General features: G+C 42.4%; 1 long non-coding RNA gene across 1 annotated transcript; it reads right to left on the bottom strand.

The window, feature by feature from the left end:
• Positions 1–1,421: 1,421 nt before the first annotated feature.
• Positions 1,422–25,094, bottom strand: LOC109247084 (uncharacterized). The gene is made up of 3 exons (XR_002071565.2): positions 24,955–25,094; positions 11,392–11,608; positions 1,422–2,773 (listed from the first exon to the last, which is right to left on the bottom strand). It is a non-coding gene; the product is annotated as an uncharacterized LOC109247084 (long non-coding RNA).
• Positions 25,095–25,366: the final 272 nt, after the last annotated feature.

Here is a 25,366-nt window from a genome sequence, read left to right as displayed (position 1 = left end):
GTTTATAGGGACTATGGATGTGAAAAACAGACTTGGAGAGGCTGCGATTTTTGATGGAGGGAACTTGGGACATTGTCTAATTTCCATGATCCTGGAAGATCATCCTAAGATTCTGCAACCAAATATTCCTTTTTGTTTTTAAATGTTTATTTATTTTTGAGAGAGAGAGCACATGTGTGCATGGTGGGGAGGGGCAGAGAGAGAGGAAGACAGAGAATCTCAAGCAGGCTCTGTGCGCCCTCAGCACAGAACTCATGAACCATGAGACCATGACCTGGGCCAAAATCCAGAATCTGATGCTTAACCGACTGAGCCACCCAGGTGCCCCTCCAACCAAATATTGTTTTATCTGCTTAAGTTACCCTGTAAGGGTTAAATTGTAGTATAGGCCTAACCTGTAGCCTTAAGAAATAACAGCTTTGTTTTAACACTGTAGATTAAGAGATAACAGCCTTGTCCTATCAATCAAGGGAACAAAAGTTCAAGGGAAATCAACTGGTTTATGTTTGATTGGATTGGGGCAAGGGCCTGTCTGAACTGTTTCCACCCCCATCTGGAAACTATTTCTTTGTTCTGTCCCCAGGTGACGATAAGACAATGTGGTCGGCTATAAAAACTCTGTACCCCGGCTGTTCGAGACCGCACTCTGGTCAAGAGTGTTGGTCCCGATCAGTTGGCCTTGCCTCTCATTGCAATAAATTTTGTTGTGACTGTCACTGGTGCCCATAGAATTCTGTTTCGGGAGTCGTGTGGATGCAACAACCCTACTTCCTCTATGAGACACATTCACTCATGTAAGGAGGATAGATCCTGGAAATGGTATAAAATGATTGAAGTCTAGAAGTGTGGGAACAGATAATGAAATACTCTCTGATAGAAGATTCTGCCCTGCTCTTGGACAAAAACATCTTTTCCCTCTCTTCTCTCTCTCTCTTCTGTCTCTCTCTCTCTCTCTTAAAAATGAACATTAAAAAAAATATATGTAGAGGTTTTATGGAAGTCCAAAACATAGGATCTGATACCAGGAATCAACGCTACATTTTCTCTTGTGGCATTTTAATGGTTATTTATTTTTGAGACAGAGAGAGACACAGCATGAGCAGGGAAGGGGCAGAGAGGGAGGGAGACCCAGAATGTGAAGCAGGCTCCAGGCTCTGAGCTGTCAGCACAGAGCCCGACGCGGGGCTCGAACTCACGGACCGCGAGATAGTGACCTGAGCCAAAGTCGGCCGCTCAACCAACTGAGCCACCCAGGCGCCCCTCTTGTGGCATTTTGACTGTCACTGTGCATCTCCCCTCCATTCCTCTCCTCTCTGTCACGTAGTTCTCACCTCCTCCCTCTGTAGACTGCTAAATGGTTGGGAAAACTTTCACCTTCTACCTATAATAAAGAAGGATCTAAGTAGAGCTGGCACCACCCCTGAGGATGGGAAAGAGCCATCTACACCTCTGGTCATGTGAGCTAGATCTAAGGGACAGAAGCTATTCTTTCTCAACACAATTACTCTTTTGCAACTTGTCAAATATGTACCATTTCCAGGAAGAATAATCCTTCCCTTGTATGTGATTGTAGTTGAGAAAAAACTGCTCACCTTGTAATAGGTCAACTTATAAGATATCAGAAAGCTTATTGTATGTAAGTTCGGCTTAAACTCACCTTTCATGAATAATGAGATAAAAGCTTATGTAGTTCCCTATTAGGGTTATCGAATGTTACTAACCACCCTATCTGGCTTCTGTAACTTCGCCTGCTTGCTAAATGGATAACTTAGGTGGCAAAACGCTCCCCCACCCCTTCTACCCAGATCTGGCCTAGGCAAGACCAACATGTAAAAAGTCACGAACTCACTGCCCCATGGTATCTTAGGTGTCTAACTATGATTGGTCACTTTAAACCCTCTTAGGACAAAGAACTTTAAATTGATAGGTTCCCGCCAAAACTAACGTCTGTGTGTCACAGTATAATTGGCTACCATGAAATGTTGTAAATTGTAATTGGTTAACTAAATAATGACGTATTCTGACTTGCTAAAATCCATATAAGCTCACTGCTACCTTTGTTCGGGGCCATTCTCGGCACTTTTCTCCTTAAGATCAGGATATCAGGTTTGGCCAGGCCGTGAATAAAATCTTGCCTTGCTTCTGTTGGGCATCTGGTGGTTTTTTCGACAGCACCCTGTTTCACACCTTAAAGAGGTGTGCATTGCTTTTTAGGGACATTTCTAAGGATGCCAAAGACATCAAACACTGGGGATGATCCTCGCCCTCCCAGGGTCAGCTGTGACTAAGCAAAGCACAGCCTCTCGGGTGCTCAAGTTTGCAAGTCCCTACAAAAGTCCGAGGGGGAGGAATGTCCTCCTACGGGGAGGGCAGGGTTTTCCTGAGGGATGGGTGGGCATGGGGGCACCCAACTGGGGGCTTCAAAGACAGACTACATTAGCTAGAGAGAGGTTGAAGAAGGACAGAGAGAGGGGGCATTTATATCAGACTCCCTCCTTTTGAAGGCCTAGTCTGGGAGGCTTTCCCTGGGGTGTAGGAGGATAAAGTCCGGCACAGTTACAGCCTGACTCCATGGAGATGAAACCCTATGGCTCACTTATAGTACATCGGGTGTCCGGTCAGGGAAGACTGGGCAGCTGGGATTCCCAGGCAGGAACAGTAAGTGTTCTCCATGACTTAGCGGGGCTCCAGCAGGGAGAGGACAAGACACACACCAGCAGCATTGAGGCAGAGTCTCCTTAGGGCAGAAAGAGAGATCCGCACTGCTTTGCTCCTGTTAAAAAGAAAACCGCGAGCATCAAATGGCTAAGGCCCCAAGTCAGCGAACCCGGGCCGAATGCCTAATCTAATGGTAGTTTTAACCTCCCCCAGAAATGTAGACTTAACTGGTCGGTCAGGAATTTTCTGATCAGTAACAATGAGGTGATCTGTCACAGGCGTCTTCTTCAAGACCCCTCTGCCCATCGCAGTAAGGGAAGGTTATCTTGCCTGAAACAATCCTTTCTTTTCTTTTGCTAATCACTTTTTTTTTTATGTTTATCTTATTATTTTTGAGAGAGAGGGCTCCCGCGCTTGAGCAGGGGAGGGGCAGAGAGCGAGGGAGACACAGAATCGGAGGCCGGCTCCGGGCTCTGAGCTGTCAGCACAGAGCCCACATGGGGCTCAAACTCACGAACTGTGAGATCGTGACCGGACTCTTAACCGACTGAGCCACCCAGGCGCTCCAACTTTTGCTAATAACTTCCTTGCTTCACCCTTCTTCCTACTAAAGCCTTCCGTTCTGTACAACTCTTTGGATCGTCCTTCTGCCCTATTCATCCATTGTCTAATAAAAGCCAAATGGATCTTTAAATTTACTTAGTTGAATTTTGGTTTTTAACACTCCATAGACTCCATACTCACATGCTGCTAAAGGATACCTGACAGGATTGCCAGATTTAGCAAGTGAAAAAGCTAGAACATCCAGTTACATTTGACCTCCGGCTATAAATAATGAACAAATGATGTTTTAGTGTAAGTATGTCTCGTGCACTACCTGGCACATACTCATAGTAAAAAAAAAAAAAATGGTTGTTGTTATTGTTGATCTGAAATTCAAAGTTAACTCTTATTTTTTCTGGAGAACTATGCCTGGCCTACAGCCTACTTCATAATTTTTCACATCAGCCCCTGGAGATGTAGGAAACTTTTCTCTGGCTCTCCAGAGAGAGAGAAAGCAAATGCCAGAGGCAGAAAGAAAGAGGAGAGGATTGGCCCAATTCTCCCTGTGTGGGAAAAACCCTGAGCACCAGGCCATGCTAGGCCATTGGTGGGCATTCAGAGGGCCCTGTCCTACCTCCATTTCTGTTCTAACCAGCTGAGGCCATGGTGATGGGCTGCTGGGGGGAGGTGGGGTGTAGGGGCATACACGGAGTTTGTTTCCATAGACACAAGGCAGTTAGGAACGTAATTATGTCTAGTGCACGTGAGTCTGGGGTAGGCACCTCACGCCAGGCCTGCTCCTGCTGCCTCCTCTACTCCTCAGGCTGGAGGAGGCTCCTTATGTACTCCCCCTTACCTCAACTCCGGGCTGGCCCTGCTCCTCCCTTAGTCTTGAAACTCTCACATACGACTCATGTTTTTTGGCCCACTGCTCTTGTACTGACACCCACTCCTTCCTCTTGTCAGGTCAGTCTTCTTACTAGCTCTCTTTTCTGCACAAAATGTGGTCGCCATTTTCCTCTGTTCATCCATTTAAGGTACAACTAAAATTCTTTATTTCTATGAAGGCTTTCCCACTCCAATCTGTACCAAATTCTCTAAGTTGTCCTGTATACTTAACTACCTCGAATGTTTAATTGGCCTGTTTGTTATCTTGTGTGTGTGTGTGTGTGTGTGTGTGTGTGTGTGTGTGTGTGTTTAATTGAAGTAAAATTGACAGCAATATCCTATTGGTTTCAGGTGTACATCATAGTGGTTTGATATTTTTATACATCCCCATGAAGTTTTTTTCTTTTTTTTTAAATTGAAAAGCAAAATCATAGCACTAAAAATTTTAAAAAGTAACTTTTTTTAAGTTTATGTACTTTGAGAGAGAAAGAGAGTACACACAAGTGGGGGAGGGTCAGAGAGAAGGGGAGATAGAATCCCAAGCAGGCTCCATGCCATCAGCACAGAGCCTGATTTGGGGCTCGAACTCACAAACCGGGAGATCATGATCTGAGCCTAGCTCAAGAGTTGGACCCTTAACTGACTGTGCCACCCAGGCACCCCAGCACTAAAATTTTTTTAATCATACATAATGGTAACAACCCAAATGACTTTAAAAATGCATCGAGTAGCTTTCCAAATTTTATAATATTCACAGGGCTCCTGGTGGCCCAGTGGGTTAAGCATCTGACTTTAGCTCAGGTCACGATCTCGCAGCTTGTGGGTTCGAGCCCGGCGTGGGGCTCTCGGCTGTCAGTGCAGAGCCTGCTTTGGATCCTGTGTCTCCCACTCTCCTTGCCCCTCCCCTGCTCACACTTTCTCTCTCAAATAAATAAATAAATAAATAAATAAATAAACAAACAAACGTTTATAATATTCACATATAGTTTATATGGCTGCTGTCTGTCATATTTGTATCTTTCCAGCTTTTGTGATCTGAGAGGCAAGGTTCCCTCTGACCTAGCTCCAAAACAACCACCCAGGAGGATGATTCATCCAGCTTGGAATACATGCCCACCAACCACAGTGTCCCCGTTCCTTTGAAACCCTAACTGGGGCTAGAGGAATGACCTGTTATGTTTGGCCAGATGTACGCTACCCTGCGGCCACATATTAGGTACTGTAGTTGACAGTTCCAGCAGAATCCAAATCTGAGTTGGCAATTGGCCTGGAGAAGAATAATTTCCCGAAGAAAGGGAGGCAATAATGGGCAGACAAAAACAACAGCTGTCAACGACAACCAAGATTCTCTTGAGTTTTGGTAGAATGACCCAATCCCCCCAAATCTGGTCATCCTTAATGAACTGAAAGCCAAATTTTTGAAACCAGGACTGAACTCTCTCTAAACTTAGGACTGAACTCTCAGGTAACGCTAAATGTTAGGGGACACTCTAATTTGAAAGACACTGAGTTTATATAATTTCATCTTCTTTCAGTTGAGCGTCTGAATGAATTTTATAATAATCAGATGGCATGAAATGGCTAAGAGGGGATTATTGTTCTCCTTTTGAAGAGGAGGGCACTGAGGCTTGAAAGGATGGAAAAAACATATAAAAAGCCCATCTGGTGACATTCACTGGCCCATTGCCTGGAGTAAATCGAGACTTTTCCACCTTGTATCCTACACTCTCCACGAAAGAGTCTTCTAAAGCTCAAAATTTAGATTGGGGTGCCTGGGTGGCTCAGTCGGTTAAGCGTCCGACTTCGGCTCAGGTCATGATCTTACAGTTTGTGAGGCAGAGAGAGGGAGAGAGGGTCCCAAGCAGACTCCATGCTGTCAATGCAGAGCCTGAACCCACAAACCATGAGATCATGACCCGAGCCCAAATCAAGAGTTGGATGCTTAATTTGAGCCACCCAGTCTCCCTTCCTCTCTTTTTAAAAAACAGCATCTTTTGGGGCACCCGGGTAGCTCAGTTGGTTAAGCATCTGACTTCGGCTCAGGTCATGATCTCACGGGTTCGTGGATTCAAGCCCCGAGTCTGGCTCTGTGCTGACAGCTCAGAGCCTGGAGCCTGCTTCGGATTCTGTGTCTCCCTCTCTCTCTGCCCCTCCCTCCCCTCACTCTGTCTCTCTGTCTCTCTCTCAAAAATAAACATTAAAAAAACTTAAAATTTCAGTGGATTATTTTTTAATTGGAAGATGACTTTAGGATACACAATAATATTTGTTTTTATTTTCCCAGGGTTTTAAATGAAAAGCCTTCACATCCTTTCAGGAATAAGGCAGAAGAAATGTTGTGTACATTGAATGAATACACCCACATAAGAAGGAATCGAAATTCTGCTTCCGAATCTAGATGGAAGGCTTCTCTGCCAACAATGTTTCGCTCTCTCATCAGCCATAAGTCTCCACTCATGTTTGTGTTTTTGCACACACCTATTCTCATATTATGTCATTGCTCTTAGAGTATCACTGCCCACGTAAGAGGGAGGTGAAACAAAATAGTCTCTTCTGATTTTCTTTTGCTAGAAAGTTTCTGACTCATGGAGCAGTTAAAAAAAAGTCTTCTGAGCTCTGTATCCAACTTCAGTGTCTCCCTGCAACACATTCTTTGCAAAATTACTCACGTTTTTAATAGGTATCTGTCAAAAAAAACCTGAAGAACTTAAGTGTTTAACGAAAAGTGTCACTCTCTCCCCTTCTACTGTCCCCGTACTCAATAGTAACCATTTTTATCCGATGTCTATTATGTGTATAGCCTTTTCATATAAATGTGAATATAAGTGTATATTCTTATTTTACCCCAGTTTAAAAAAAAAAAGACAGTATTGTTCTAAATGTTGCTATTCTTTTTTTACTGAGCACTATATCTTAAAGATGTCTCAGATTAGAGAGCTTTCAGAGAGACCTTCTTCATTCTTTTTTACAGCTGCATAGTCTTCCACCAAGTGAAGATGCCATATTTATTTAAACTGTGCTCATTAATGTACATGTGGATTTTGTTATGTTTATTTATTTATTTAAAAAAATTTTTTTAACGTTTATTTATTTTTGAGACAGAGAGAGACAGAGCATGAACAGGGGAGGGGCAGAGAGGGAGGGAGACACAGAATCCGAAACGGGCTCCAGGCTCTGAGCTGTCAGCACAGAGCCCGACGCGAGGCTCAAACTCACAGACCGTGAGATCATGACCTGAGCCGAAGTCGGACGCTTAACCGACTGAGCCACCCAGGCGCCCCATCGTTATGTTTATTTTTGAGAGAGAGAGAGCACACGTGTGCACACACACACATACAAGCAGGGGAGAGGCGGGGAGAGAGGGGGACAGAAGATCTGAAGCGGGATCTGCGCTGACAGCAGAGAGCCCAGTGTGGGGCTTGAACTCACAAACCATGAGGCCATGACCTGGGCCGAAGTTGGACACTTACACTGAGCCACCCAGGGGCCCCCACACGTGGATTGTTTATAATCTCAAATTCTTACAAACAATGCTGCAATTGTTAATCTCATGCATAAGTCATTTGTTGCATGTACATATATTTCTGTGGGATAAATCCCAGAAGTGGGATTGCAGGGTTAAATGGTTAACAAATATGTCATTCTTACAGTGTTTTCTTAAAGCAGTACTACCCTTTTTCTCTTGGTGAACTCATTCTTTCTCCAATACTCATTGAGAGGCTAAGAGAAAGATTACCAGGTGTACTCACAACTGCAAAGAAAAGATCTTTCCCCTCCCCCGCTGTTCCCGAAACCAGCCAGGGCGCGCCCGGTCGTAGTCTGACATGGGGGGGTTGTTCTTTGGTTTTGTAGTTGTTACCTCATTCAAGTTGACAACTGAAGCAGCACAGACTCCAGTCTCCAACAAGAAACCAATATTTGATCTCAAAGCAAGTCTGTCTCGTCCCCTCAACTACAAGCCACACAAAGGTATGTGAGGCAGGAACCAAACAAGTTCTGCTGAGCGTTCAAATTTAAATGTCAACCAATAACAGCTCTGTAACCTCAAAAAAATCCCTAACTTGTTTGTGCCTGTCTATAAAAGAAGCTGTAAGATCCTTGCTCGGGGCCTCTTAGCGTCACCGGCAAAGAGTGCGCAGAGGACCGGATTCGAACCTGCAATAAACGACCCTTGCCGCTTGGCTTTGACTCTGGACTCTGGTGGTTTGTTTTCGGGGGGTCTCTCGAATCGGGACATATCACTCATTTTATTTTTAAATGTTTATTTATTCACCTTTGGCGGGGGTGCACACAAGCGGGAGAGTGGCAGAGAGAGAGAGACACACACACAGAATCCACAGTAGGCTGCAGGCTCTGAGCTGTCAGGACAGCCTGATGCAGGGCCCGAACCTATGAACTGTGAGATCATGACCTGAGCCAAAGTCGGGTGCTCAACTGCCTGAGCCACCCAGGCACCCTCTCCAATACTCATTTTATTTTTTTTTATTTAAAAAAAAAAAATTTTTTTTTAATGTTTATTTATTTTTGAGACAGAGAGAGACAGAGCATGAGCGGGGGAGGGTCAGAGAGAGGGAGACACAGAATCTGAAACAGGCTCCAGGCTCCGAGCTGTCAGCACAGAGCCCGACGCGGGGCTTGAACTCACGGACCGTGAGATCATGACCTGAGCCGAAGTCGGCCGCTTAACCGACCAAGCCACCCAGGTGCCCCTCCAATACTCATTTGAAACTAGCTGCTCTGTGAAGATTTCCTGACCCCTTTTGTGAAGACAGCCATTTGCTCCTAACTCAGTGCTTTCATTGCCCATATTTGTACGTCCATAAGAGTTCTTGGGCCTTTGTACTGACCTTATTTATTGGTATGGCAGTTACCTTCACTGGTCTATGATGCTGAAAACCGGAAATGCTATCTGCTGTGTTTTCATAACCGTGGACCCACTGACAGTGCCTTGTGTGCAGTAGATGTTGCATACAGGGCTGAATGGATGGATGGGTACATGAATAAGTGAATACGACTGAAGAAATTGCTATTACTAGAGTAAGTTCCCAAAACTATGATCCTCTGGAGAAGCTGGGGCAAATCTCAATGTGAAATACCAGTGTGTATTTTAAAAAAATTTTTTTTAAACGTTTATTTATTATTGAGAGAGAGAGAGAGAGAGAGAGAGAGAGAGACAGAGCATGAGTGGGGTGGGGGCAGAGAAGGGGGAGACACAGAATCTGAAACAGGCTCCAGGCCATCAGCACAGAGCCCGACGCGGGGCTTGAACTCATAACCTGTGAGATCATGACCTGAGCCGAAGTTAGACGCTCAACCGACTGAGCCACCTAGGCGCCCCAATACCAGTGTGTATTTTTATGCTTTAAGACTTGGCCTGGGTGGGCACGTCGATCGAAAGAGAGGTCCTGGACTCACAGCAGGACACGCTGAGTTCAGGTAAATAGTCAACAGTTGAGACGTGTACTGGATAAGGCTCATGTGGAGGTGAGCACCAGACACGGATCTTCTATCACTTAAGCAAAGACTCGATGAATTCTAGAAGCTCTCAAGAGAAGGCAGAACTAAAGAGCCAAGTCTCAGGAAAGGTAGCAACAGGGTGGGTCCTTCAGAATCAGGAAGAGCTTATGGGCTTTTCTCCTGAACATCACCAGGGGTGACTCAACTCTTACCATGTTCTGTCTCTAAGTTCTCAGAATTCGCAGGCAAGAACCTGTTCCATCACCACTCCCTTTCCTTGGATCATTTTTTAAAAATTTATTTTAATGTTTGTTTTTGAGAGAGAGAGAGAGAGAGAGAGAGAGACACTGTGTGCACTTGCACACACAAGTGGGGGAGGGGCAGAGAGGGGGGAGACAGAATCGAAAGCGGGCTCCAGGCTCTGAGCTGTCAGCACAGAGTCCAATGTGCAGCTTGAACTCATGAGTGGTGAGATCATGACCTGAGCTGAAGTCGGATGCTTAACTGACTGAGCCACCCAGGCCCCTTTCCTTGGATCATTTAGGCATATTTAAGGACAAGACGATGGCACGGCAACAAGCTCATGGCTTCTGGGAAACCATTATGTGCCAGGAAACCATTGTAATTTTTGGCTTGCAAGAGCAGCCAACGTGACAAGGTCAGGGCTTTCCTATCAGGTGTGTACAGCAGAACGATAATGAGGTCGGGGAAAAGTAGAAATCAGGTCAGTGGGACAGGGACTCAAATAGGAAAGCACCAAGAAATCCAGCCATCAAGACTTGGGCAATAGGTCAGAATTAGACTGACAGCCAGATATAGAGGTGGAGTCATCTGAGCACATCTGGCCCCGGATCAAGATTGGTCCTGGGAACTGGAGGAAGACCGCGCCTGCCCTTGGGATGTGAGTGGGGAGCCAGTAGGAGGGATGTGCAGGCTGGAAACCGGGCGGGGTCTGGCACGCAGCATTCCTCTGTGCTGCAGCCTGCCTTCGTCCCAACAAAGTGCACCAACAAAAATGCTTACGAATTTCATTGTCTCTCAACTATTGGTGCTTGTTATTATTATTATTTTTTTAGTTGAGGTTATTTGGCCTTGAATCCAACTTGCATGCCAGTGTGACTAAGAAAAGGGAGGATACTGGCCTTCATTTTGTGCCAACTGTGTTGCCGACATGGTGTTGGAGATCGCATACGCGTTATTACATTTAAAAATATCCTCAACATGGCCACTTGAGTGAGGCCTCTTTTTACAGATGAATTAACTTGGCCGAGGAAGATAAGCTGCCTCAGTCTGTCACAGACCGGGTGGCTTATACACCAGAAGCATTTACTTCTCACAGCTCTGGAGGCTGGGAAGTCCAAGATCAGGGCACCAGCAGATCGTGTCTAGTGACAGCTCACATCCTAGATTCCCAACTTTTCACTTGTAACTTCACATGGCAGAAGGGGAAAAACCTTTCTCTCTCTAGTCCCATTCATAAGGGCTTTGCTCTCAGGACCCAGTCACTTCCCAGGGTACCCCCTCCTAATACCATCACTGGGGGGGGGGGGGGATAGGTGCTAACATATGGATTTGCACAGACACCTGGGTACACAAACGTTCAGACCATAGCAGAGGGCATGGGAACTTGAACAAAGTGTTCTCAGACCAAACACTCATTTTTCCCTCTTCACAGCGACTTCTAGATTCTCTTAGGTCTTATCACATGCACCCGGGGGCCTGTACTGATATTGAGTCTATGGCAGCAGCCATGATGTCAGGGACAATGGAATGCACTTGGAGGCGGGAAATCTCAACCTTGAGCTCAGCTGCGTTATTAATTAGGTGGTGGCTTAGTTTACTCACCTGTAAAGTGAAGAGATTGAATTAGTGTATAATGGAGGCTCTTGCATTGCTCTAAACATGCCATGCTTCTGATTTCACGGCCTTTGAGTCCGTTAAGGATCCCTTCTGCTTTAGAGAACTGTAATTAGCTCTGTAGATATGTGCCATACTGGTGTGACATTTTGTTAGCCTCTGCAAAGGTTATGGTGTATTCTTGACATTCTTCATTATTCCTTTGCTAATTTTTAGAAAAAAATTTAAAAAAAAATCTTTTTTAACGTTTATTTATTTTTGAGACAGAGAGAGACAGAGCATGAGCAGGGGAGGGGCAGAGAGAGAGGGAGACACAGAATCTGAAACGGGCTCCAGGCTCTGAGCGGTCAGCACAGAGCCTGACGCGGGGCTCGAACTCACAGACCACCACCGTGAGATCATGACCTGAGCCGAAGTCGGATGCTTAACTGACCGAGCCACCCAGGCGTCCCTAGAAAAAAATTTTTTTAATGTTGTACCAGATCAGTGTGGTCTGTCATTCTCAGGAGACTTTGAACTTACCTATACAGTTGTTCCATGAAAGGAAGGTACATGCAAAATGACCTCCAAAGGCCAAAGGAGTCATAAGATTGAAGAAAAAGGCCCACAAAAAAATGGTTTATTAAGGGACTTACAGACAGAAGCATGTCTCTGGCACTTGCAAGATGAATAAATTTCCCAAAACTCACCTCCCGTAAGAACTGTTATCTCCAGGGGCACCTGGGTGGCGCTCAGGCTGTTGAGAGTCCTGCTCTTAATTTCTGCTCAGGTCATGATCTCTCGGTTCCTGGGTTCGAGCCCTGCATCAGGCTTTGCTCTGACGATGCAGAAGCTGCTTAGGATTCTCTCTCTCATTCTCTCTCTGCCCCTCCTGCAACTCTCTCTCTCAAAATAAATGAATACACTTAAAAAAAAAAAAAAAAAAAAAAAAGGAGTGCCTGGGTGGCTCAGTAGGTTAGGCAGTTAAGCACAGACTCTTGATTTCAGTTCAGGTCATGATCTTATGGTTCGTTGAGTTGAGCCTCAAGTTGGGCTCTGCACAGAGCCTGATTGGAATTCTCTCTCCTTCTCTCTCTGCCCCTACCCCAGTCATGCTCACTCTCTCTCTCTCTCAAAATAAATGAATAAACTTTAAAAAATTAAAAAATAAAATAAAATGAAAAAAACAGCAGATCTGCTCTGCTATCTCCAGAGCAGATCAAGGATGCTGTGCCCCAAGGGTGGACTTAAGGGTGTGTGGTTAAACAAAAGAAAGAATGTGGAGGGCAGGGCTTGTGCTCCAGGAGGCCTCAAGTCACAGAGCAGCCATCATGGCCAATTTGTCTAAGATGGCGTTAGTCTGGTTCACACAACATTATTTCAGGCATGAGGTACATTGCCTTCTTTACTTTTTTGGATTGGTGCATAAAAGTTATTTTAAAACTTTCTTCCCATTTTTGGTAGTGAATATTTTTCACATGAAATTCTTATGTAGAACTCCAAAATGTAAACCAAATGTAATGGGGTGTGGGAAAAAGTTACTACATAAATAGCGGGATTAAAAAATCCCGTTGGGAGAAAAGTGGTTTTTATATTGGGAAAGACATTTATGGATAGAAAGTGTGGTTTACGCTTCTGCGCAAGCTATGCTTTGTACTCTTCTTTATCTTCCTCCTCCTGAATTTGTTCTAGTTTTGCTATTAAAAGATTTTATGTTTAATAAGTAAAAAAAAACCTAAATGTACACATAACATTAACTTCTGTCGGTAATAATATACAGCATGTATGTGTTATTACATAACTTATAGACTGAAGGAGTAACCAGTTCTGTTCTTTCCCTCCTACCATAAACGATTCTAAAGCTGAAAAAAAGTTATGAAACAGCTGTTTTTAGGCACAGATGACAGATAGGTGGGGGCTATAATCCTTGAAAGGAGGGAAATAAGTGATGTGTGCTCCACGTTTGTTTGGCTCTGATTTATGCCTGTGGGCATTCTCCAGACTGCAGAACACAGAGCTCAAGTCAAGAACACCGGGCTTCTGGAGCAGCTGAGAAGGGTGGAGTTTGTGGGACAAGGAACCAACGAGGAGGCACTGTCCTAGGGGACAGGAGAGGACAGAGTAGCCAGAAATGGTCACGCGGTAGCTCCCTTGGCTCACTGGCTGAGGTGGGGACGCATGCACACTTACGAGGCTCCCTGAAACCTAGCAAAGCAAAAACTGAAAGAAGGAAGTAGGTGAGTCTACAATTCTACTTGGAGAGTTTAACTCTCCTCTCTGAAATCTGTTGTATCATAGAACAAAAAGACACACACACAAATCATGGATATAGAGACAGACAGAAAGATGGTGGTGGAGTAGGAGGATTCTAGGCTCACATTGTCCCTCAAATACAACTATGTAACTATCAGATCATCCTAAACACTCAATAAATCAATCTGAAGGCTGACAGGACAAACTCCACAACTAAAGGGAGAAAAGAGGCCACGTCGAAGAAGGTAGGGAGTGCAAGAGATGTGTTTAGGGGAGAAATGGATCCTGGCTGCTGTGGAAGGGAGGGAGATGTGGTCTCAGAGAAGGGTGAGAGAGAGAGAGGCATACAGGGAAATGCACAAGAACGTTTCCCTATAGTCATTGGCTTAGCAAACGAGAGGGGCTGAATTTTGTGAGTTCTTGTAACCACAGAGGCTTAAAGTTTGGAGTTTTAAAAGTCAATGAGCTTCACAGGGAAAGCCTGACTTCGGCTCAGGTCATGATCTCGCCATTCGTGGGTTTGAGCCCCGCGTCAGGCTGCTTGGGATTCTGTGTCTCCCTCTCTCCCTGCCCCTCCCCCACTCACACTCTGTCTCTCTCTTTCTCAAAAATAAATAAACATTCAAAAATAAAAAGGAAAGAGCACACAGAACACCAAATCAGCAGCGTGGACACAGCACATACTGGAGATACTCCCCGAAGAGCCAGATCCTGGACACTACATAACTTTTTCTTTGTAAGTCCATTAGTTTCAGAAGCAGGAGACATAACTGGCTTTTCTAATACAGAGAAGCAGGCAGAGACTTAGACAAAATGAGAAGACAGAGGAATTCATCCCAAATAAAAGAACGAGACAAAGCCACGGCCAGAGATCCAAGTGAAACTGGGGTAAGTAACATGCCTGATGGAGAATTTAAGGAAACAATTATAAGGATACTTGCTAGACTTGAGAAAAGAATGGAAGACAGTGAAACCCTTTACCACAGAGATAAAAGAGCTAAAAAAGAATCAGATCAACAGAGTGCAATAAATAGATTAGAAACACACTTGATGCCATGAACAGCTGCCTGGAAGAAGCAGAGGAATGAATTAATGACCTAGAAGACAAACTCATGGAAAGTAATCAAGCTGAACAAAAGAGAGAAAAAAGAATTATGCAAAACGAGAACAGACTTAGGGAACTCTGTGACTCCCTCAAACATAGTACCATTTGTATTACAGGAGTCCCAGGAGAATAAGAGAGGAAATAAGGGTGCAGAAAATTTATGTGAAGAAATAAAACTGAAAACGCCCCTAATCTGGGGAAGGAATCAGACAGCCAGATCCAAAAGGCACAGAGAACTCCCAACAGAATCAACAAAAGCAGGTCCAAAACAAGACATATTGTAATTAAATCTGCAAAATGTAATGATAAAGAAAAAAAAATCTTAAAAGCAGCAAGACAGGGGCACCTGGATGGTTCAGTTGGTTGAGCTTCTGACTTTGGCTCAGGTCACTATCTCCCAGTCTGTGGGTTCAAGCCCCACGTCGGGCTCTGTGCTGACAGCTCAGAGCCTGGAGCCTGCCTCGGATTCTGTGTCTCCCTCTCTCTCTGCCCCTCTCTTGCTCCTCTTCTGTCTTTCTCAGTCTCTCATAAATGAATAAAGTTTATTTATTTATTAAAAAGAATGTTTTTTAATGTTGGGGCACCTGGGTGGCTTAGTCAGTTGAGTGTCTGACTTTGGCCCAGGTCATAATCTTGCAGTTCATGAGTTCGAGCCCTGCGTTGGGCTCTGTGTTGACAGCTCAGAGCCTAGAGCCTGATTCGGATTCTGTGTCTCCCTCTCTCTCTGCCCCTCCCCAGCTAGTGCTCTGTCCCTCTATCTCTGAAAAGTAAATAAAAACATTTTCAAAATAAATTAAAGAAATTTTTAATGTTTATTTATTTTTGAGAGAGAGAGAGAGAGAGAGAGTGGGGGGGGGGGGAGGAGCACACAGAGAGAGGGAGACACAGAATTTGAAGCAGGGTCCAGGCTCCAAGCTGTTAGCAAAGAGCCTAACGTGGTGCTCGAATTCATGAGTGGTGAGATCATGACCTGAGCTGAAGTTGGATGCTTAACCAACTGAGCCACCCAGGCACCCCTATTTTTATTTTTAAAAAGTATGTATGTATATATGTATGTATGTATGTATGTATGTATTTTGAGAAAGAGAGTGAGCAAGCAAAGGAGGGGCAGAGAGAGAGGGAGACAGAGAATGCCAAGAAGGCTCCACATCTGTCAGTGCAGAGCCTGACATGGGGCTCGAATTCACAAACTGTGAGATCATGACCTGAGCTGAAACCAAGAGTCAGACGTGTAACCAACTGAGCCACCCAGGTGCCCCTGGACCAGCTGGACATAACACATATATTCAGAACATTTCATCTCAAAACAGCAGAATACACTTTCTTTTCAAGTGCACATGGGACATTCTTCAGAACAGATCATGGATTAGGCCACAAAACAGGCCTCAACAAATTAAGGAAAACTGAAGTCAGACTATGCACCTTTCCTGACCACAGTGCTATGAAAGTGGAAGTCACCACAAGAAAAAATCTGGAAAGACCACAAATAATGGAGGTTAATAACATACTACTAAACAACAGGTGAACCAGGAAATCAAAGAAGAAGTAAAAAGATACATGTAAACAAAATGAAATGAAAACACAGTGGTCCAAAACCTTTGGGATGGCAGCAAAAGTGGTTTTAAGAGGGAAGTATATAGCAATATAGGTCAACTCAAAAGCAAGAAAAATCTCAAAAAAAACCCGCCTAATCTTACACTGAAAGGAATTTTAAAAAGAACAACAAACAAAGCCTAAAGCCAGCAGAAGGAAGAAAATAATTAGGATTAGAGCAGAAATAAATGACTATAGAAACTAAAAAAAAAAAACCCAATAGAACAGATCAATAAAACCAGGACCTGGTTCTCTGAAAAAAATTAATAAAATTGATAAACCTCTAGCCTGACTTCTCAAAAAGAAAAGAGAGCACCCAAATAAATAAAATCACAAATGAGAGGGGAGAAATAACAACTAACATCACAGAAATACAAACAATTATAAGAAAATATTATGTAAAACTATATACCAACAAATTGGATAATCTAGAAGAAAGGAATAAATTCCTGGAAACATATAAATGATCAAAACTGAAACATAAAGAAATAGAAAATTTGAGCAGACTGATGACCAGCAAAGAAGTTGAATTAGTAATCAAAAAACTCCCAAGAAACAGAAGTCCAGGACCAGATGGCTTCATAGGCGAATTCTATCAAACATTTAAAGAATTCATACTTATTATTATCAAATTATTCCAAGAAGTAGGAAAGGAAGGAAAACTTCCAAATTCATTTTGAGACCAACATTACCCTGATACCCAAACCAGATAAAGAACAAGAGAGAACTACAGGCCAATATCTCTGATGAACATAGATATAAAAATCCTCAACAAAATACTAGCAAACCATATCCAATCCAATGATACATTTAAAAAATCATTCACCACAATCAAGGGGGATTTATTCCTGGATTACAAGGGTGGTTCAATATTCACAAATCAATCAACATGATATATCACATTATTGAAAGAAAGGATAAGAACCATATGATCATTTCAATAGAAGAACAAAAAGCATTTGATAAACTGCAACATCCATTCATGATAAAAACCCTCAACAAAGTAGGTTTAGACAGAACATACCTCAACATAATAAAGGCCATCTATGAGAAACCTAGAGCTAATATTCTCAATAGGGGAAAACGGAGAGCTTTTCCTCTATAGTCAAGAACAAGATAGGGATATCTACTCTCACTGCTTTTATTCTAATGGTACCGGAAGTTCTAGCCACAGCCATCGAACAACAAAAAGAAATAAAAGGCATCTAAATTGGCAAGGAAGAAATCAAACCTTCACTATTTGCAGATGACATGATATTCTACATAGAAAACCTGAAAACTCCACCAAAAAACGGCTAGAATTTGATACACTAATTCAGTAAAGTCCCAGGGTACAAAATCAACATTCATAAATCTGCTGCATTTCTATACATCACTAATGATGCAACAGAAAGAGAAATTAAGAAAACAATCCGGGAGGGAGCCAAGATAGTGGAAAAGCATGGAAGTTTTTTGTGTGTCTCTCGTCCATGAAATACAGCCAGACCAACACTAAACCATCCTGCACACCTAGAAAACCGATCTGAGGAGTAACACAACAATCTGCACAACCTGAACCACAGAATTCAGCAGGTAAGCGGCACAGAGAGGTGAATTTGGGGAGCGAGAAGCTGCGAAGGGCAGGGAGGTCCTTTTGCATGCAGAGAGAGGATGGAGATGTGGGGAGAATATGGGAAAAGCACCCGTCCCCAAAAGCAGCTGGAGAGAAAATGGAAAATTGGAAACAGCCGCAGGGACTGAACTAAAAAGGGAGAAAGGAGAAAGGAGAGGGTTTAAATTCCATTAAGACTGTAAACAGTGGGAACAGCAGGAGTCTGCAACTCCACAGCTCGATACCTGGTGGTGCTCCACTGGGAAGGGCAAATCCCCAGGAGCAGAGTGGGGTCTGGGAGGTTCTCGGGCCACACAGGGAGAAGTGGTTCCACTGCTGAAAGGACATTTGGTAGAGACTCTGAGGCCACCTGGTCCTAGCAGACCCCAGAGAATGGCCACATTCACTGGTGCTGGGACAAGGTCGGTAAGGGTGAAGCCTGGTGCCAGATGTGTGTTGTGATTTTCCATAATCCCTGAAACGCTGCTGCTACATGATCCCGTGAACTTTTTCTGGGGCGGGCTGGCACCTGGCCGCAGTCTCTGGGCATCGGCAGCAGCACGGTCCCTCGAACATTCCTGGGTGTGGCCGGCACTCAGCCATTGCTCGGTGAGACCCTCCACAGAGGGACAGAATGGGTGAAAGCTGCAGTCCCTCAGAAGTAAGGGGCTGGGGAAAACAGTCGCATCTGAGACAAAACTCGGGAGAGAGGTACTACCTGGGGCTTGGTCACAGACAGTGTAAAACTGGGGAGTGGATGAAAGCTGAAGACAAAGAATGGGTGCACGATTGCTGATTAGGGAGAACAGAGTTCCGATACCAGAGACTGGGTAGCTGGGTGACGCCATTTTTATTGCTTCGTTGCATGTGCATACACACCTACAAGCGCCACAACAATCCACCCCATTAGGCTAACAGTGCCATCTAGTGGAGAATGGAGCTGTTACACTAAGCCCCACGCAACTGGGCCAACCTTGCTCTTCAAGAACAGAAGTCTCACCACCTGCTTAGTTTATGGACTATAAAGGGCTTCATAGTCTGACTTCTAGGGGAAAACAATGTAATTTTAGTTGTATTTCAGTCTGTTAGCAGGTCCATCTATTCAATTTTTTCTTTCTTTCTTTCTTTCTTTCTTTCTTTCTTTCTTTCTTTTTTTCTTCCTTCTTCCTTTCCTTCTTTCTTTTTATTTTTTCTATTTTTCATTTCCTTTCTTTTTCTTGAATACAGAAAGAGAAAAAAATCATTTTTATTTTCAATTTTTATTAAAAATATTTTTCTTTATTTTTTTTCCATATTTTTTACTTTTGTGTAAACTTTCAAATTCTATTTTACTTCCATCATTTTATTTGTCTACTTCAGTGTATTCATTTTTTCACATTTTCAAACGATTTCCTTTTTTTTCTTTTTTCTCTTTTTTCCATTTTTTCTCTTTTTCTTGAATACAGAAAGAAAAAAATTCATTTTTACTTTTAATTTTTATTAAAAATATTTTTCTTCAATTTTTTTCTATATTTTTTACTTTGGTATACATTTTTTCAAATTCTAGTTTACTTCCATCATTTCATTTTAGTCTTCTTCAGTGTATTCAGTTTTTCAAATTTTCAAACAATTTCCTTTTTTTTTCTTCTTTCCCCTTTTTTTCTCTAATCTATCAAGCCACTTTCAACACCCAGACCAAAACACACGTAGGATCTAGCATCATTTATTCGATTTGTGTGTGTGTGTGTGTGTGTGTGTTAAAGTTAAAAAAAATTAAAATTAAAAAAATTAAGTTTTTTTTAATTTTAACTTTTTCTACCTCATTAATTCCTTTTCTCCCTTCAAAATGATGAAACGAAGGAATTCACCCCAAAAGAAAGAGCAGGAAGAAATGACAGTCAGGGACTTAACCAACACAGATACAAGCAAGATGTCTGAACCAGAATTTAGAACCACGATAATAAGAATACTAGCTGGAGTCAAAAATAAATTAGAATCCCTTTCTTCAGAGATAAAAGAAGTAAAAACTAGTCCAGATGAAATTAAAAAATATTATAACTGAGCTGCAATCACGAATGGATGCGGTGGTGGCAAGGAGGGACAAGGCAGAACAGAGAATCAGCGATATAGAGGACAAACTTATAGAGAATAACGAAGCAGAAAAAAAAAGAGGGAGATTAAGGCAAAAGAGCACGATTTAGCAATTAGAGAAATCAGTGACTCATTAAAAAGGAACAACATCAGAATAATAGAGGTCCCAGAAGAGAAAGAGAGAGAAATTGGGGTAGAAGGGTTATGTGAGCAAATCATAGCAGAAAACTTTCCTAACCTGGGGAAAGACACAGACATCAAAATCCAGGAATCACATGGGGCACCTGGGTGGCTCAGTCGGTTGAGCATCCGACTTTGGCTCAGGTCATGATCTTATGGTTCGTGGGTTCGAGCCCTGTGTTGGGCTCTGTGCTGACAGCTCAGAGCCTGGAGCCTGCTTTGGATTCTCTCTCTCTCTCTCTCTCTCTCTCTCTCTCTCTCTCTGTCTCTGTCCTTCAACCACTGGTGGTCTGTCTCTCTCTGTCTCTCAAAAATGAATAAAGTTTAAAAAACAACAACAATAGCCCCCCACCCGCTGCCTAGTTGCAGACAGGCTCTCCTTCGCTGTTCTGCCCACTGCTCCTTTGTGGTATATTCAATAAACTTGTATCTCCTTTGTTTTGCCTCAGGTGAATTCTTTCACCCTCTGTGTGTGGGCTTCCACCCAATCGTCACCCCACATTTGGGGGCCCCCATCTGATTGAGAGAGACACCACATTTAGACACGACACCAATGTTACTTTAGTTTCAGCTCTACAACACAGTGATTTAACTTTTCTGTACTTATGCTCACTTCCAGAGCACAGCCCCTACCCCACCCACATTCTTTCTTTTAGTGTAACCACACCCTTCAGTACACCCTGAAGCATAACATCTTTGATCTGCTCTGGAGATAGCAGGTCTTACAGGATGTGGGGTTCTTGTCTTGGGGCTGCCCAAGACATGCTTCTGTCCTTCTGTCCATAGCACCCCTTAATAAACCATTTCTTATCCTGCTGGCCTCGTTGGCCTATTTCTTCAGTCTTAAGACTCTTTGGCCTGGGGCACCTGGATGGTTCAGTTGGTTGAGGATCTGACTCTTGATTTTGGCTCAGGTCATGATCCCAGCGTCGTGGGATTGAGCCCCATGTCTGGCTCTGTGCTGGGTGGGAAGCCTGCTTAAGATTCTCTCTCTCCCTCTGCCCTTCTCCCCTACTCACGAGCTGTTCTCTCTCTCTCTCAAATAAGTTAAAAAAAAAAAAAAAAGACTCCTTGGGCCTTAGGAGGTCATTTTGCGGATACATAGAACCGATCATTAAAACAGTTGATTTTCTGAAAAGATTAATAAAATTGAGAAGAACTGATTAAAGTAAAAAATAGAAGAGGCAAATTACAAATATCAAGAATAAAAAAGGAGATATGACTACAAATCATTGAGAAAGAATAATAAGGTAATATTATGATGGGCTTTATGCCAATAAATTTGACAACCTAGATGAAACATACAATTTCTTGGAAAAACCTAACTTAAACCTGATACAAGGAGAAACAGAACATCGTTATAGCCACATAACACTGCTAAAGAAATTGAATTTGTAATTTTAAAAACCTTCACTTGTGAATTCTATCAAAAATTTAAAGAAGAAATAACACCAATCTTACACATACTCTTTCAGAAAAAAAGAGAAAGGTGACACTTCCAGATTTTTTTCTGAGGCCAACAAAACCCTGGCAACAGAGCCTGACAAGACTATTATAAGCACAAACTATAGACCAATATCTCTTAAAAAAATTTTTTTTTAACGTTTATTTATTTTTGAGACAGAGAGAGACAGCATGAATGGGGGAGGGACAGAGAGAGAGGGAGACACAGAATTGGAAGCAGGCTCCAGGCTCTGAGCCATCAGCCCAGAGCCGGACGCAGGGCTCAAACTCATGGACCGTGAGATCGTGACCTGAGCTGAAGTCGGACGCTTAACCAACTGAGCCACCCAGGCGCCCCTAGACCAATATCTCTTAAAGAGACACAAAAACCTCAATTAAATACTGGGAAATTGAATCAAGAAACATATACAATGGAAACCAATTTGACAATAAATTTCATATATTGGAAAAAAAATTTATCTTGGAAATTAAAATACTTATAAATGAACAAATAAAATTTTAATTTTGTTATCTTAAAAAAAAAAGAAACATATACAAAAGGATAATACACCATTACGGTATGAAGTTTATCTAGAAATGGAAGGCTGGTTGGTTTAACATTCAAAACTTAGTATCATTCGTTGCATTGACAGAGTGAAAGAAAAAAAGTTATAGCATCTCAATAGATACAGAAACAGCATTTCACAAAATTAAACATCCATTTATGACAAGTTTCAGCAAGCTACAAAAAGAAGGGAATTCCCTTAACCTGATAAAGAACATCTACAAAACATTTTAGCTAACGTTAACTTAATGATGAAAGACTGAATGCTTTCTCCACGAGGCTGTGAACAAGGCAAGATACTGTTATGGATTGAATGTTTAAACTGAAACTCTACTCTCCAACGTGATGGTATATAGAGGTGATGTCTTTGGGAGGTAATTAGGAACAGATGAGGCCCTGAGGGTGGAGCTCTCATGCATGGGACTAATGTCCTTATAAGAGTCATGAGATCTTGCTTCCTCTTTTTTTTTTTTCCACCACGTGAGGATACAAGAAGTCAGCTATCTGCCACCCAAAAGCAAGTTCTCACCGGAACTCAACCGTGCTGAAACTGTGAACCCAGACTTCCAGCCTCCAGAACTGTGAGAAGTAAATTTCTGGTGTTGATAAGCAATTCAGTGTATGGTATTTTGGTACTGCAGCTCAAATGGACTAAGACAGATGTCCACTCCTACTACTTTTATTCAGTATTATACTGGATGTCCTACTTAGTTTAACAAACCAAGAAAAAAGGAATACAGGTAGTATAAACGTTGGCAAATAAGTGGTAAAAATGCCACAAACAACATGACTTTCTATATAGGAAATTCTAAGGAATCTATGAAAAAGCTACTGGAACTAATAAGTGAACTGGCAAGATTTTAGGACACAAGATGAATAATAAAAAATAAACTATATTTCCACATTTTAGCAAAGGAAATTGGAAGTTAAAATTAAATCAATGATTTAAAGTATCATCAAAAATATGAAATACTTATGAATGAATTTAATAGAATAAGACCCATCCACTGAAAACTATAAAACAATTAAAGAAGACCTACTTAGGGGGCACCTGGGTGGCTCAGTCGGTTGAGTGCTCGACTCTTGATTTTGGCTCAGGTCATGATCTCATGGTTCATGAGTTCAAGTCCTGCATTGGGCTCTGCGCTGATGGTGTAGAGCCTGCTTGGGGTTCTCTCTTGTTCTCTTTGCCTCTCTCCCATTCACATGCATGAGCTCTCTCTCTCTCAAAATAAATAAACTTAAAAAAAAATAGAAGACCTACTTAGGAGATGTACACCTATTCAGGGATCGGCAGATTCGATATTCTTAAAATGTTAAATTCCACTATCCCTCAAATTATCTGTAGATTGAATGGAATCCTGATCAAAATCCCAGCAACTTTTTTTGTAGAAAATAATCAGATGATTCTCAAATTTATGTGTAAATGTAAAGGACTGACAATAGCCAACATGAACTTGAAAAAGAAGAACAAAGTTGGAGGACGGGCACTTCTTGATTTTAAGGAATATATACACCTATATATTATAATACACCTGCAGTAATACACCTATAATACACCTGTAGTAATCAATACAGTGTAATATTTGCATAATGATAACAGTTGAATAGATGATCAAGTGCAGAAATAGACCTACACAGGGGCGACTGGGTGGCTCAGTAGGTTGAGCATCCGACTTCAGCTCAGGTCATGATCTCACAGTCTGTGAGTTCAAGCCCTGCGTCAGGCTCTGTGCTGACAGCTCAGAGCCTGGAGCCTGCTTCGGATTCTGTGTCTCCCTCTCTCTCTGCCCCTCCCCTGCTCATGCTCTGTCTCTCTCTGTCTCAAAAATAAATAAAAAAACATTAAAAAAAAAATAGACCTACACGTATATGGTCGTTGATCTTCAACACAAGTGCCAAGGTTCAATGCAAGAAAGGATAGTCTTAAAGGGTGCTGGGTGAACTTGAAAATATATACTTATAAAAAAAGAACTTGACCTTTACCTCACGCCATTTATAAAAATTAACCTGAAATGCATCATAGATATAAACATAAAAATGTTTTAAAATTATAAAATTGCTAGGTGAAAACAAGGGAGGAAATCTTTGCAGTGTTTGGTTAGGCAATGTTTTCTTAGGCAGGACACAAAAGCGTTAACCATAGAAAGAAAAATTAATAAACTGGATTTCATCAAAATGAAAAGCTTTTGCTCTTCCAAAGACACTGTTAAGAAAATCAACAACAAGTCACACATAGGGAAAATATTTGCCAAATTCATCTTGTAAAAAAACTTGTATTTAAAATGTATATTTTACAATTCAATAGTAAACTAAGCAGTGCAATTAAAAGTGGGAGAAAGGTTAGAACAGACATTTTGCCATGAAAAAAGTGGCAAATAAGCACGTGGGAAGATGCTCAACATAATTCTTCACTAGGGAAACACAAATTAAAACCATAACATGATGGCACTACAGACCACTAGAATGATAAAATTCAATGAAGGACAATACTAATTTTGGCAACGATGTGAAGCACTTGCTACTCTGAAAAACGGCTGGACTTTTTAAAAGATAAAGTTAGGGGCCCTGGGACGGCTCACTTGGCTGAGCATCTGACTTCGGCTCAGGTCATGATCTCACAGTTCGTGAATTTGAGCTCCATGGCAGGCCCCATGGTGAATGCCAAGCCTGCTTCGGATTCTCTGTGCCCCTCTCTCTCAAAAGTAAAAGTAAACATGAAAAAATAAATAAAAATTAAAAAATAAAAAAATAAAGTTAAAATGCACTTACCATACATCCCAACGATCTCAATGCTAGATATTTACCCAAGAGATGTGATGAAAATATCTGTCCGCTCAAAGATTTACACTCAGATGTTCATGGTAGCTTTATTCACAATAGCCCCAAACTGGAAATGATCCAAATGTCCACCACCTGATGAATGGGCAAACAAATTGTGATATTAAAAAAAAAAAATCACAAAACCCCGGTCCATTCCATGTAATGGAATACTACTCACCAGTAAGGAGGAGCAGACCGCCAATACAGGCAAAGACACTGATGAATCTTAACGAAATTAGCTGTTAAGTGAAAAAAGAATTTCTACGTCTAAAGCCTCTGTTGAAAAAAACAGGTCAGTGGTTGCCTGGGCTTGGGGTCGGGGCAGGGAGTGACTGCAAACTGGCACCAGGGGATGAATGTT

The sequence above is a fragment of the Panthera pardus genome, unplaced genomic scaffold, assembly GCF_024362965.1.
Source record: "Panthera pardus isolate Hobbes unplaced genomic scaffold, ASM2436296v1 HiC_scaffold_20, whole genome shotgun sequence".
NCBI lineage: Eukaryota > Metazoa > Chordata > Mammalia > Carnivora > Felidae > Panthera > Panthera pardus.
Note: the sequence above shows the minus strand (reverse complement) of the source record. Positions and strands in the feature narration are given on the sequence as shown.